We start from the raw sequence: 6,083 nt of genomic DNA on the forward strand, positions 1-6,083 counted from the left end.
AGGATAGCTCATTGGAAAGCTTATCCTGTTTAGTTTCCAAAAATTCCCTTGGTTTTCAAAATGGGCTTCATTTACTCCTCCAAAATTGCAATATCCCAAGGCTTCTCAAATGCGCAGCGACCAGGCTAGAAAAGAGGTAGAAAGGTGATTGTTTGGTAGTTTTTTACCCTTTTTGCTGACCAATTTTGCTGCAAATTCTTAGAAAAAATACAGAGTGCATGTCTTCATCATTCTGAATCCAAAAATGCTAACCATTTTCTCATTGGATGCCCCAAAAAAAAGTGTAGCGTCCTAGGTGTTGCACGTTTGACCATGCTGACTGTGCCAAAATTTCTTCAAAAAACACAGCGAAACGCATCTTGCTAAAATTGTTCAAAAATGGCCAAAATTGATGGGCTGATAGATGGCTATATGTTTTTGGAATGGAGTGATGCCTCGGAAAGGATATCCAACCCCTTTTTCTCCTCTTTCTTGGTCAAAGCCTTAATTTTTGCATGAGCTCTTTTCAGCTTGGCTCTTGCAATTTTATCTCTCATAGAATAATGCTTCACCATCCTTATTTGAATATCATTGTCCTTCTTAGCCTTGCCTAGGAGGTTCTCCAGATGATCATTTACCTTCTCAAGCCAATATTCTTGGTTTTCATTTACCATCTTGGCAAATTGCTCATTCAAGGTGAGTTGATTGGCCATTTCTTCCTCCTGTTTCCTTTCCTTCTCCAAGGCTCTTTTTAGGCCTCTAGTCCTTGGCCTTCTTATTGGCACCTATTCATCAAGTGGCTCATCATACTACCCATATGCCTCATCAAGTAAGGCCTTTTCCTTTTCAGCCTCTCTTTTCCTTTCTGAGTTGAATCTCCATGAGCTCATTTTTTACCTCAAACTGCCTATTTTCCTGCTCATAGTAGGAAATGATCCATTTAGCCCTTTGAAAGTTGACCTTGAGCTCTCCTATGAGTGCATTCTTCTCCTTGATGACAATAGTTGTGCTTTTATTGTCATCATGTTCATATGACTCAACTAACTGAAACTCATGCTCTATCTCATGGAGGCCTTCCTCTTGCTGCTGGACCTTTGCCTCTACAACTTTTTCCTTACCATTCTGTACCTGCTTTGTCGATGAAGAAGGCAAGGCCCCTCCCAAAATCAGTGGGAAAACACTTGCCTATTCCCTCTCTAATAGGTATGTGCCAAGGTAGCTAAACCAGCCCTTTTGGGCTTGTTACTCTCACCATGCTCAATATACTCCTCCTCAGTTCCTTTATCTTTGCCAACTGAATGAATACACTTATGAAATGGTGATGATGGACGTGATGGTGTGGCTAACTCATGAGATGAAGATGAATGATGTATAGTTTGAGGTGGAGGAATGGAGGTGGGTGGATTAGAGGATGAAGGGGCTTCTTGTCCATGCTGAATAGGTGGGACTATGAAAATCTCATTGGATATGAAAGTGTCCCATGCAATGTTAAGCTGATAAAGGTGGTGTTGGGCAATGTATGACATCTTGTCAATATCCCGGTAAAGATAGTAGGGTATATTGAGCATTCTAACTCTTGTAAGATGCATGAGTAAGCGAATATGATAGAAATAGAGCCTCAAAAACCTGCCCTCACATGTGAAGTACTTAATGATGATTTTCATCATAAGAACATATATGTCTAGGAGGTAAGAGAAAGGAAAAATCCTCCTTCTTTCATTCTTGTGGCTGGGTTTAAGATATGGCTCATAGTAGAAATAATCCAAATCTGCCTGTTTAAACCATTTTTCCCCAACATCTAGGATCCTAGTAGCAGCTGATATGATAGAAGAAGATATGGTAAAGGTGACACCGGCAAGGGTTGCTTGGTTGTCATGGAGGTTGATGATGAACTATTTGGTCAATTCAGAATGATGTTGTGTCCTTTCCACCTTCTCACAAAACTCAAAATAGCCCATATGTTTGAAGCTTATGACAGTGATCGGAGATGCCATGAGCTCTCTGGTGTTTGTTGGCTCGTATCTGATAATTTTTCCTCCTTTCTTATATTTCCTCCTCTGTTGTGTTTCTTCCTCACTCTGACTTTGGTGTTCTTCTTCTGCCATGATTTGTTGCTATGAAAACCCTAGGGAAATGGTAAAATGGACTGTGGGTATGGGAAATATGGAATGATGTGAGGAGAGATGATGAGGAGGAGATGGGGATGTGTGGAATGAGGGAGGTGATAGAGGATAGTTGTTAAGTGAGGGGGAATGGTAATGAAAGCTAGGAAATGTGATTTGAGATGGTGGGAATGTATTACTAGGGTTTGATCTTAGGAATAACAAAAAACAACTTAAACCATATGTAGGTGAATGATGGAGGGAAGGAGTGAGTAAATTTGCCACCAACCTGATTTGCTGAAGTATATGATGACCAACTTGGAAACTTGTTAGCAATGGAGGGTTTCTAGCATGTTTTGGCTCCTTCTATGCGAACGCGCAGCGACCCAGGAAAATTCATAGCGACCTGGTCAAACGTGCAGTGACCTCTACAGGAGCGCAACACCATTATAAATTACATTGTAAACTTTGGAAAATGTGCAACAACCTCTGCAGGAGCGTAACGACCAAGCTAAACCCACAATGACCCTACTGAATGCGTCCACTTGCTCTGTTTAGCCCAATTTCACCTTAAAATCTCCAATTTTCTTTTGCTAAGGAGTTGTGAGAGTGCTAGAGTGAAAATGAGGCTTTCATGAGTGTCTTGAGAGGCCTTATACTTGAATCGACTTTAATTTATGAGTTTTCATACCCACTTTCTAAAGTTCTTTGTCATTTTCAACTTCTCACTTTAATGCCTTTTTTAGTTTCTAACCTTTTTTTTCTCTTAACAGGTGGATGAAGCTTTGGTTGAACTGATTTCTTCAATGGCTTCATTTTCTTGCAGCAAGGAGAAATGCTTGGGGCGGCTGGGAACACTTATTACATGAAATGACTTGAATTACATAAAAAGAAAAAAAAACAACTAAAAGACTGTTTTCATCTCAAAAACATGTTTTTGAGATGAAAATTACATCAGTGAAATAAGATCTTTGTACAATAACCATGACTTATTAGCAATCACTCTTTGTTTATTGGTCATCCTCATACCTTTGCTGACCTTTATTTACACTTGAAACTATGCTTTTGACCTTGGAAATGAACCCTAAGACCTGATGGAAGGACCTTGAAAATGAACCCTAAGACCTAATGAAAAGACAACTGCCTTGACTCTAAAACAAAAACATAATTGAAACCATAACTAAATACAACATGGAAATGGGTCAACAAGTGTACCTCATGAGGGAAAATTTGATTATCTGAGAAGAAGACAACCATCAGTGAACCATTTTGACATGACCTAGTGGAATGATCCAAAAAATTTAGTATGAGACAACTAAAATGAAAATGCAAAGAGAATATTTGATCCTTGATGGAAGTATGCAGATACTGACACTAACAGAGTGAACCAATCAGCCAGATGACCAAGGTATTTCCTGCATAATCTCATAGTGCTTCCAACAATAGGCATGCCTATTTTTTTTATGGTCACTGTTATAAGTGTCATATATTTGGACATAAAGCTATTAATTGTAGAAGGATCAAAGATTAAAGAGATGAAAATCCCATATATAATACCATCGAATTTCTAAATCTCAAAACCCTTCTCTTAGAAATTGAAATGTCTTGTCTCCCTTGCTAAGTAAAGTAGAATGCTTCAAATGTAATAATTTTGGGCACAAATCCAGTGAGTGAAGATGCAGGTTTCAGTACATGTCTAAGTCCCAAAATGTTAGGCAATCAACTATCCAAAAGGATAAGGGGAGCTGGAAACGAAATACTAAAAATAGCATGCAATGTGGACTTGCGTTATTAGCTCATAATAAAGAAAACAAATGGTATGTGGATAGTGGTTGTTCCAAACTTATGACTAGAGACAAAAACAAATTTTTATCACTGAAATAAAAAGATAGAGTAAACAATGTCACCTTTGGAAACAATCCTCCAGCAAGAATCAAGGGTAAATGTGTAGTCAATCTTGATAAAAAATAGAAGCACAAAATGTGTTGTATGTAGAAGGTCTCAATAACAATTTGCTTACTGTTAGCCAAATGTCTGACAATGGCTATGATGTGACCTTTCGATCTAAAGAATGTGAGATCTGCAACATGAAGAATGGAAAACTGGTGGGAAAAGCAATTATAACCCACAATAATGTATATGTGTTTGATGATTCTAGGGTTAACTTATTTTTAACCAGAACAAGTGAAACATGGTTATGGCACAAGAGGCTTGGGCATATGAATATTGAAAGTTTGATAAAAGTGAGCAAGATGGGAGTTGTGAGAGGATTATCAAGGTTTTCAAGTCCCGATAACTAAATATGTAAGTCATGTCAGTTTTGAAAACATACTAGAACTCATTTCAATTCAAAATAGTTGTCCTCATCGAGACCTATGGAGATCATTAACACAGACATTTGTGGCCCAACTAGAGAAAAAACCTCAAAAGGAGAGAGGTATTTCATGTTTCTCATTGATGATTTCACTACGGCCATTTGGATTGTACTCTTAAAAGAAAAATTGGAAGCATTCAAGCATTTCAAGAAGTTTAAAGATGAAGTAGAAAATGAGAAAGACTTAAAGATAACATGCTTAAGATCAAACAGAGAGGGAGAGTACACCTCAGCAAAATTTAAGGAATTCTAGGAAGAGCACGACATCAGGAGGTAGCACTCAGTGGATAGAACTCCTTAGAAAAATGGAGTAGTAGAGAGAAAGAACAAAGTAATCCAGGAAATGGCCAGAGAAATGTTGGATGAAGCAGAAGTGTCTCATAATTTCTGGGGAGAAGCATCCCAGGTAGAAGTGTATCTGTCAAACAAAACTCAACTGAGGCCTAATAGTGATAAAAATCCCTATAAGTTATGGAAGGGAAAACCTACATCATTTAAACACCTTAAGGTGTTTGGAAGCAAGTGCTTCATTGAAAGGAATGAAAAGAATCCTAGAAAGTTTGATTCACGCATTGACGAAGGGATATTTCTCAGGTACTCTACTCAAAGAAAAGGATATAAGTGTTACAAAAAGCAGACAAAGAAGATTGAGGATTGCATCGACGTAATAGTAGATGAAGTAGGTTCACAACCTAAGTCCTCTAAAAGAAATATGAACTCATATGATGAAGAAAGTTCAGATTTGAGGTCTACAGATATGGAGGAAACATATTCAGATAGTGAAGGTGAGGAAGCAGACATGACTTCAAGGCCAAAGACACCCTCCAGGTGTGTACACAAGGAACATCCTTAGAGTTAGATTCTTGGAGATCAAAGAAATGGTGTCCAAACCAGGAGGAAACTTGTTGGCAATACAAGTTATGTGAATATGGCTCTGTTATCACAAATAGAACCCAAGAACCTCTATCAAGCAAGTGAAGACAAGTTTTGTGTGAAATATATGAATGAAGAACTTAATCAGATTGAACATAATGACACTTGGGAGACTGTTCTAAGGGAAAGAGAGAAAATGTTATTGGAACCAAATGGGTTTTCAACAAGAAACTCAATGAACAGGGTCAAGTAAGCATGAATGAAGCTCGATTGGTTTGCAAATGGTATGCCCAAATAGAAGGGGTATATTTTGAAGAAACCTTTGCATTAGTAGCTCAACTGGAAGTTATCATGATCTTTCTTGCTCTTGCCATCCATAAGAATATCAAGGTATATTAGATGGATGTGAAGTTTGCATTTATCAATGGAGATTTAGAAGAAGAAGTTTACATTGAGCAGCCAGAAGGATTTCTATTCACCTCCAATGAAGGGTTTGTATGCAAACTGAAGAAGGCCTTGTGTGGATTAAAACAAACCCCAAGAGCTTGGTACGAAAGGCTGGATAAGTACCTTCAGTAAAAATGGTTTAAGAAAGGCATAGTTGATAGTAACCTGTATGTAGATTCTGAAGGAGACCATCTACTGATAGTAGTTGTGTGTGTGGATGATATACTATTTGGTAGCAATATGGAAAATTGGGTCATCGATTTTCAAAATGTAGAAATTTTGAATAATTTAACACATATTCACAGAGA

This window comes from Pinus tabuliformis, chromosome 8 (assembly GCF_031772625.1).
Source record: "Pinus tabuliformis cultivar Carrire ecotype Pingquan chromosome 8, CPIR1, whole genome shotgun sequence".
Classification (NCBI taxonomy): domain Eukaryota; kingdom Viridiplantae; phylum Streptophyta; class Pinopsida; order Pinales; family Pinaceae; genus Pinus; species Pinus tabuliformis.